An 8,295-nucleotide genomic window follows, 5' to 3' on the forward strand; every position below is an offset into this window, starting at 1 on the left:
TCAGTTGGAGAATGGCTGAATAAGTTATGATATATGAATATTATGTGATATTATTGTTCTATAGGAAATCAGAAGGATGATTTTAGAGAGGCCTGGAGAGACTTACATGAATTGATCCTAAGTGAAATGAGCAGAACCAGGAGATCATTACATATGACAACATAAATATTATATGAGGATCAATTCTGATGAATGTGACTCTTTCTAACAATGAGATAATTGATACCAGTTCCAATGATCTTGTGAAGAAGAGAGCCATCTACACCCAGAGAGAGGACTGTAGGAACTGAATGTGGACCACAACACAGCATTCTCCCTATTTTTGTTGTCATTCACTTGCATTTTGTTTTCTTACTCATTCACTTTCCTTTTTGGATCTATCCTCAAAAATTCTGAGGCCCCCATGAGAATGATATGAGTTCTATGCCTCCTTGGAGTCACCCATCTTCCCTTCATACTTAACATAGTATGCTTAGCCCCACTCATCAAGTCAATTAAAGAAATATATATAAGGCTGAAGACAGAAAATATGAATCTGTACACATTCCTGGCTTCACACCCCCATGTATTTCTTCATTGGGAACCTATTTTTCTTGATCTCAGATACTCATCAGTTTATACTCCTGACAACATAGTAACATTTGTCTCTAAGGACAAGAACAATTCCTTTGCTGGTTGCTTGGCTCAATTCTTCTTCTCAGCTGGGTTAGGATATAGTAAATGTTACCTATTGACTCATAAGTTTATACTCCTAATAACATAGTAACATGTATCTCTAAGGACAAGAGCAATTCCTTTGCTAGTTGCTTGGCTCAATTCTTCTTTTCATCTGGGTTAGGATATAGTAAATGTTACCTACTGACTGCAATGGCATATGACTGTTACATGGCCATATCTAACACTTTGTTTTAGGCTCAAGCCATGTCGTCAAGGTTATATGTGGATTGGGTCTTGTAACAGCTTCATATCTTGGAGGCTTTGTAAACTCCACTATCATTAAAGGTGAAACATTCTCCCTGACTTTCAGTGGGGATAATGTCATTGATGACTTCTTCTGTGACCTACCACCCCTTGTGAAACTGACATGTACCACATTGTGCTCTATTTCCTTTTGGTTTCCAGTGTTCTCATGCCCATCGTTTTCATTATGACCTTCTACCTCTTCATCGTTGCTGCCATCTTATGGATTTGCTCCACCCAGGATCAACTCAAAGCCTTTTCCATTTGTTCCTCTCACTTGATCTCCATCATTTTTGTACCATGGCTCTATTCTATATATTTATTCTTGTTCAAGTTCTAGCTACTCCTTAGAACAGGAAAAAAATTGTCTGTTTTATACTAAGGTTTCCCCCATGCTGAACCCCATCTTCTACAGTCAGAGGAACTAAGATGTGAAAGAAACCCTGAAGAAACTGATCAAGATGACAGCTTTCTGAAGGGTAAAACACTCTTTCTTTTGTATTTTCTATGAGATCATGGATATATTTGATGTAACAGTCACCTACAATATTTCAAACTCAGGCAAATAGTTTCTATTAAATAGAAATATTGAAAGTGTTTGTCTATGCCTCTTTTAGTTTGCTCTGGAATAGAACTGAGATTAAAAGTTGTTCCATCCCTCCACTGTTGTTGGAATCCTAGTGTCAACTCAACTTGAAACAAGGTGAAAACTGAAGGGTGATGTCAGGATCCTGGTGTTAACTCAATAGAATTGATACAGTGCTTGTTGGTTCACACCTTAGAGCGAATCCTTGCAGGTTGATGGGTTGCTAATATTGATAGACAATAATGCTTGTGTTCACACCTCCCTTGAAGTTCTTAGGACCAGAGAGCACTCTGGGAGATAACCCATAATCCCTGCCTCCAGAAGGAGGAGTAACCTTTGGAAGATCATATATATGGAGGAAGCTCTTAGAACTTAGAAGAATTTCTCCGGAACATTGACTGGGGTCAGAGAGGAGCACTCTGGGAAGAAGCCCACAAGCCTTATCTTCGAGGCAAGAGAGATTCATTGCATCTTCTACCTTGGTGCTGGCTGGAGTCTGAAGTACAAACCTTTGGATTTGGAGATATTCAGAGGGAGCTCTTGGAAGGAAGCAGAGAGATAGGCCTCAACTAACCAGGCTATATTAAAGGACACAATAAAAGAGCTGAACTTTTATCAGCTGACTGCTATTTTGGGTGATTTATTTACTTGTAACTGAAACTAAGGCCGCCTCCAGAAAACCTCCCCGAGAAACTTCCTCTTTCCCAGAGAGAATCCTATTATTATATTTTAAAGAAGAAAAAAAAACACCAACACACTGTCTTTAAGCATGTATAGACCACTCTCAAACTTGATCATGTCCAGACCTAACCTTCCCCATACAAGAGGACCACCAATTCTTGTGTAAAGTGGGGATACAAATAGCCTGGTCTTTATTAAGATCAATAACTGTCTTTGCCTTCTTTATTTTTTTCCCCTTTAACATTGACCTTATGAACATTGGAATGTCCAGAAAGGTCTGTGAGTTATAATAAAAAGCATTTCATTTTTATTTTATTATCTTATTTTCTACTGGAAGCCTTTCCCAGTTTCCCTCAAATCTAGTGCCTTCCTTCCATTAATTGTCTTCAATTTATCTTACATATTGTTTGTATGTTTGAAGTCTTCCTGACAAACCTATGAGCTCCTTGAGGTCAAGGACTATTTTGTGCCTTTCTTTATATTTAGAACACTTAATAAAATGACTGATATGTAGTAGCTGATTAATAAATTTTTGTTGACTTCTAAAAACTACTGAAGATATAACATGTATCTGTAATCATAATACCTTTGGTAAGATTTGAGATCACACAGCTAAGGGATATAATGGACAGAACATTGGACCAAGAGTCAAAAAGAACTGAGCTCAAATAAGACCTCAGTTACTTACCAGTTATATGGCCATGGACAATGCATTTAATCTCTGTCTCAGGTTCATTTTTGCAAAATAAAGATAAAAACAGCTATTTCCCAGGTCATTGTGTAGATCAACATGACATAATATTTACAAATCTCTTTGAAAAACTTAAAGAGCTTTATATCTATTAAATATCAAATTATTAATTTATACTCTATGTGGTTTTATAAATAGCAACATTTTGGGAAAATTGAGGTGGGAAAAGTTGAATGAATCACCTGGATGTATTATCCAAGTCACTTGTTATTTCCAGTGAGATATTTCATTTTGTCATCTATTTTTCATTCTTTTGTTTTTGTTTTACTATTTCTTGAGCTTCCATTTACTTAATTCTGATCTTTAAGGAATTATTTTCTTCACTGAAATTTTGTAACTCCTTGTCCATTTGGCCGATTCTACTTGTTAAGGAGTTTTTTATTCAATTAATTTTGTGCCTCTCAAAAAGCATAATTGACCAAATGGAAAAGAACACTCATGTTTTTAATTTCTTTAAAAAGAAATGGAAACCCCATAAACCTGTAACTCACCTCTTATCATGTACAATTTCAAAAATGCATAAGAGCTGTGCAACTTCCCTCTTATACAATTCAAGCTAAGATATATTTCATTAGAAACTCATTATTTTGGTAGCTGGTTTCTCCTGTATTTTCATGAAGTCATTTCAATTGGGCACTGATAGTAAGATCTTAAAAAGATTTGGAGCCAAATAAAATATTAACTGAAAAAATACTGTAAATAATTTAAGGCACTTGACTGGATTATTCACTCATTCATTCATGCCTGCAAACATGCATGCATTTACTTCATCAGTTTAATCATCACAGAATCACTAATTTTAGGGTTTAAAGGAGCCTCAGTAGCAAGATCATACAGCTAGTAAGTTTGGAGACCAGCTGGAACTCATGAAGATGATGACATACCTTCTACTCTATCACTTTTCTACTTAACTGTACAATGGACAATTTGCTGATAAAAAATAAAAATAAAGGAATTTCAGAAATAAATCTTGTTCTTTTCCACATGTAATTTCAGAACTAGTTGAGATAGCTTTTTAAACTTCCTTTTATGTTTAACCTCAAAGTATGTATCTATGAGGAGAGCAGATTACTTCTGATGTCTGATTACATTTTTCTTTTAATGTGTAATTCTCATTAACCATTAGAGTCAGGATCTTATATAAGTTTAATTTCTTTTAATTTGTTAGGTTTCTTTTGAAATATTTATACACATAATAATAATAATCTGGAGCATTTGTGTGAATTTATTCATGATCACATTTTTTTTCCCAAACCCTTTCATAATAAAAAATCACAAAATGGGGCCGAGCTATAACTTGGGTAATTCTTTTGTTATATTTATGCAGTTAGCTTCTGATTATCTCCTATTCACATCAACATCAAAGATCTTTGGAACCTGCAGAATTCTAAGCAAAAATCTCCCAAATATTTATTCTAACTCCCAAATAATTATCCTTCATTTGAGACCCAGTTAACCTTTTATAGATTTACCTAATAAGAATATGCTTCTGCAATATTCTAGTCATATATTTCCTCATAGCAAGGAAGTCATATAGGCTTTTGAAAGTTGCACCACTTTTGCATAGGCTGCAGAATATGTGGACAAACCAAAAAGGTTTTGAATACTTTTCCCATAGTCCAAAGACCAAGATGCTTAAATGAATGAAACTGATCTGTAGAAGGATAATCTATTCAGTTATGAAAATGTGTTATAGGTCAGTGTAATGAATACCCCTGTACATAAAATCAATGACATTCAGAATATATTGAAGAATATAAACTAGTATTATTCATTGTCTCAGTGAGTGAGTCTCAAAGACAGATGCCATTTTGAATGGCAGTTTTGGAAATGACTTCAGTAGACACCTAGTCCAACTTAGAGCTGAACAATGATATACCATGTGTTATCCCTGCCCAGTGACTTTCCATTTTTGCTTGAAAACCTCCAATGAGATAATTTTAGGAATTCTACCTTAACTCAAAGGAGCCCACCTTATTTTTGCTTGAGAACCTTATAGAATAAGAACAACTTTTGGTCTTTTTTCAGGTACCACGATGGGCCACCTAGGGTAGCACAGTGGATAAAGCCCTGGGCCCATCAGGAATATTTGAGTCAAATCCAGTCTCAGACACATTATATGTATGACCCAGAGAAAATTACTTAACTACTGTTTACTTCATTTTACTCAATTATAAAGGGGAATCGTAACAGTCGCCATACCTTACAGGTATAGGAGACTTTAATAACACTTATTTTACAGGGTTATTGTGAGGATTAACTGACATGATATCTGTATAAATCTTAGCATGGTTCAGCATAAGTGTCAGCACTAAAATTTCTGTCTCCTTCCCCACCCCAACATGGTTTCCTTCATCAACTCAAAAGCTATACTTTTGCAGGAAGTCACTTAATTAATAAAATTTCTCTTCTCTTCTCTTCTCGGCTCCAAATATGTATGTATATGTAGATGTATACATACATATAAATATCCACATCCATATACGTATATGTATATATATGTGTATGTATGTGTGAGTGTGTGTGTATATTATCTACCTTGTTGCCTCTGGTATGTTGTCGTTCTTTTTAGAAACTTTTTGAGACCAGAGGATTCTTTTATGGTTCTTTTCCTTCCTCTTCTCCTTCTCCACCTCATCCTTTTACTACTCCTCCTTTTCCATTCGTTTGCTTTTGCTTTTAAGAGTTTTTCTCTTATTGGATTTTTTTATCATTTGGCCTAGTTTGTTTTTTAAAGGTGTTATTTTCTTCATTATTTTGATACTTCTATTACCAAGCAGTTGATTTTTTTTCACAATTTTCATATATTACTCATTCATTCATACATACACCAGTTTTATTCTAATTTTCTTACTTGATTTTTGAAACACTTTTTTATTAGTTCTTCTAAGAATTCATTTTGGGCTTGCATCCAATTTATGTTTTTTGTTGTTGTTGTTGTTGTTATTGTTGTGTGTGTGTATGTATCTTGGGATGTATTAATTTTGACTTTGTTATTTTCTTTTGAGTTTGTGTTTTGCTCTTCCTTGTCACAATATTCTTATGTTGTTGTTAACTCATTTTTCATTTTATTTATTGACTTTTAACTTGATATTAAAGTTAGAGCCTATTCCCAGGATGGAGGGGGCACTGTTCCAAACTACAGGTTTGTTTTTTTTTTTTTTGTGTGTGTGCAGCTTTTTTGAGCTAATTCTGACATTCTATAAGTAGGCAGTTTCCCCAAGGTGATATGATCCAAAGAGAAGTGGGTTTACTATTCTCCTAGTCTATGATCTGGTCTGTGGCTTACCACATGCATTATTTTTCTGCCCTAAAATACTGATCAAGATCCTGCTCTACTATGTATACCATACCTCTGTTATGCTATTGCTACTTCTCATCCTAAGAATGAGATCCAGACCTGTAATGTCCAGGTTATTCTCTGTTGACCTCAAGATCAGCCAGAGTCAGGATCAGCAAAAGTCGTTGGTCTTTAGTGGGAGAAGTAATGCAGGCAGACCAGCCTCCAGGAGCCTGGCCACCAACAACCTCTCTCCTAGTTGTTTCTTCCAAAGTGATTCTGGCTTATCTCACTCCACCCCTTAATCCCTCCAATCCTCCCTCCCTTTCAAATTCCTCCCTTGCAAATCTCTTTGAAAAACTTAACAAGCTTTATATCTATTAAATATCAAATTATTAATTTATACTCTATGTGATTTTATAAATAGCAACATTGTGGGAAAATTGAGGTGGGAAAACTTGAATGAATCAACTGGATGTATTATCCAAGTCACTTGTTATTTCCAGTGAGATATTTCATTTTGTCATCTATTTTTCATTCTTTTGTTTTGTTTTGCATTATTTCTGAGCTCCATTTACTTGAGACCCTGGATCTTTAAGGAATTCATTTTGTCCATTTGACCGATCTCTATTTGTTAAGGAGATTTTTGGGTCTCAATTAATTTTGTGCCTCTCAAAAAGCATAATTGACCAAATGGAACATCATAAGTTTTTAATTTCTTTAAAAAGAAATGGAAACCCCATAAACCTGTAACTCACTTCATCATGTACAATTTCAAAAATGCATAAGAGCTGTGCAACTTCCCCTTATGTTGCCAATCTGTTATTTATTTCATTAGAAACTCATTATTTTGGTAGCTGGTTTCTCCCTGTATTTTCATGAAGTCATTTCAATTGGGCACTGATAGTAAGATCTTAAAAAGATTTGGAGCCAAATAAAATATTAACTGAAAAAATACTGTAAATAATTTAAGGCACTTGACTGGATTATTCACTCATTCATTCATGCATGCAAACATGCATGCATTTACTCCATCAGTTTAATCATTACAGAATCACATAATTTTAGGGTCTAAAGGAGCCTCAGTAGTAAGATCATATCAAGATCTAACTCCCAGTATAATATAATTGAAAAGTGATCATCATATATGCTCTTGAAGACCTTCAGTGAAGCACTCAAAATACTAAGAGAACATTGTGCAGTACAATCTTGTCTGTTCATGACGGTCTTTTCCTGTAAATTCTAGATTTTTTTCATCTCTCTGAGTACTTTCTGATTCCATTTTTCTCCATCTTGCTCTTGTGTGTAGCTGTCTCCATTTAACATAAATTTGTTTTTTTCAGTTATGTATACACATCAAAAAATGTACAGACAATGCCTCACCAGTAAACTTTGTGACAACATGAAGGGACTTCAGATTTTAGAATCAAAGGTCCTGCATTCAAAGTTCACATTCTAATCCTTGGTAGGTATGTATATTGGGGAAGCTGAAGATCAGATAGTAACTCTGGGTCTCAGGTTCTTTCAAATGAGAGTCTTGGAGTTCCCTGTTTTTGTTGGTCATCAAACAAAGACTAGGATGTTGTAGAGATGTGTCTACTTTTATCATTCTTAAATTTTCTACAAGGAAGCTAAGCAAGAATAATAAAGATCATAACTAACATTTATGTAGGACTTTGAAGTTGCAAAATTCTTTACATATTTTATCTAGTTTTGTCATTCACTCCTATTCTGTGAATCAGATACTATTATTTTTCCATTTAAAAAAATGGGGAAATTGAAACTTTAAAAGTTAAAATAACTTGCTTAGGTTATATAGTTGTTAAATATTTAATGTGCAACTCGTGTTATTATTTTCTCCATTTTGTAGATGAAAAAACTGAGGCTTATACAGTGACTTCCTTAAGAATGCAACGATGACGTTTCCATATATAAACCAGGCATTCCATCTCTTTGTCTGTGCCTTTGTAAAGACTGAGATTCCCCTGCCCTGTCTTCAAATATGAAATATAGTTCCTCTTTATCGCTACCTCAACC

At 34.6% G+C, this 8,295-nt stretch overlaps 1 pseudogene; it reads left to right on the plus strand.

Moving 5' to 3' along the window:
- Positions 1-529: 529 nt before the first annotated feature.
- LOC100922411 lies at positions 530-1,388 on the plus strand (annotated as a pseudogene).
- The last annotated feature ends 6,907 nt before the right edge of the window (positions 1,389-8,295 follow it).

Source organism: Sarcophilus harrisii, chromosome 6 (genome assembly GCF_902635505.1).
Source record: "Sarcophilus harrisii chromosome 6, mSarHar1.11, whole genome shotgun sequence".
NCBI classification, from domain to species: domain Eukaryota; kingdom Metazoa; phylum Chordata; class Mammalia; order Dasyuromorphia; family Dasyuridae; genus Sarcophilus; species Sarcophilus harrisii.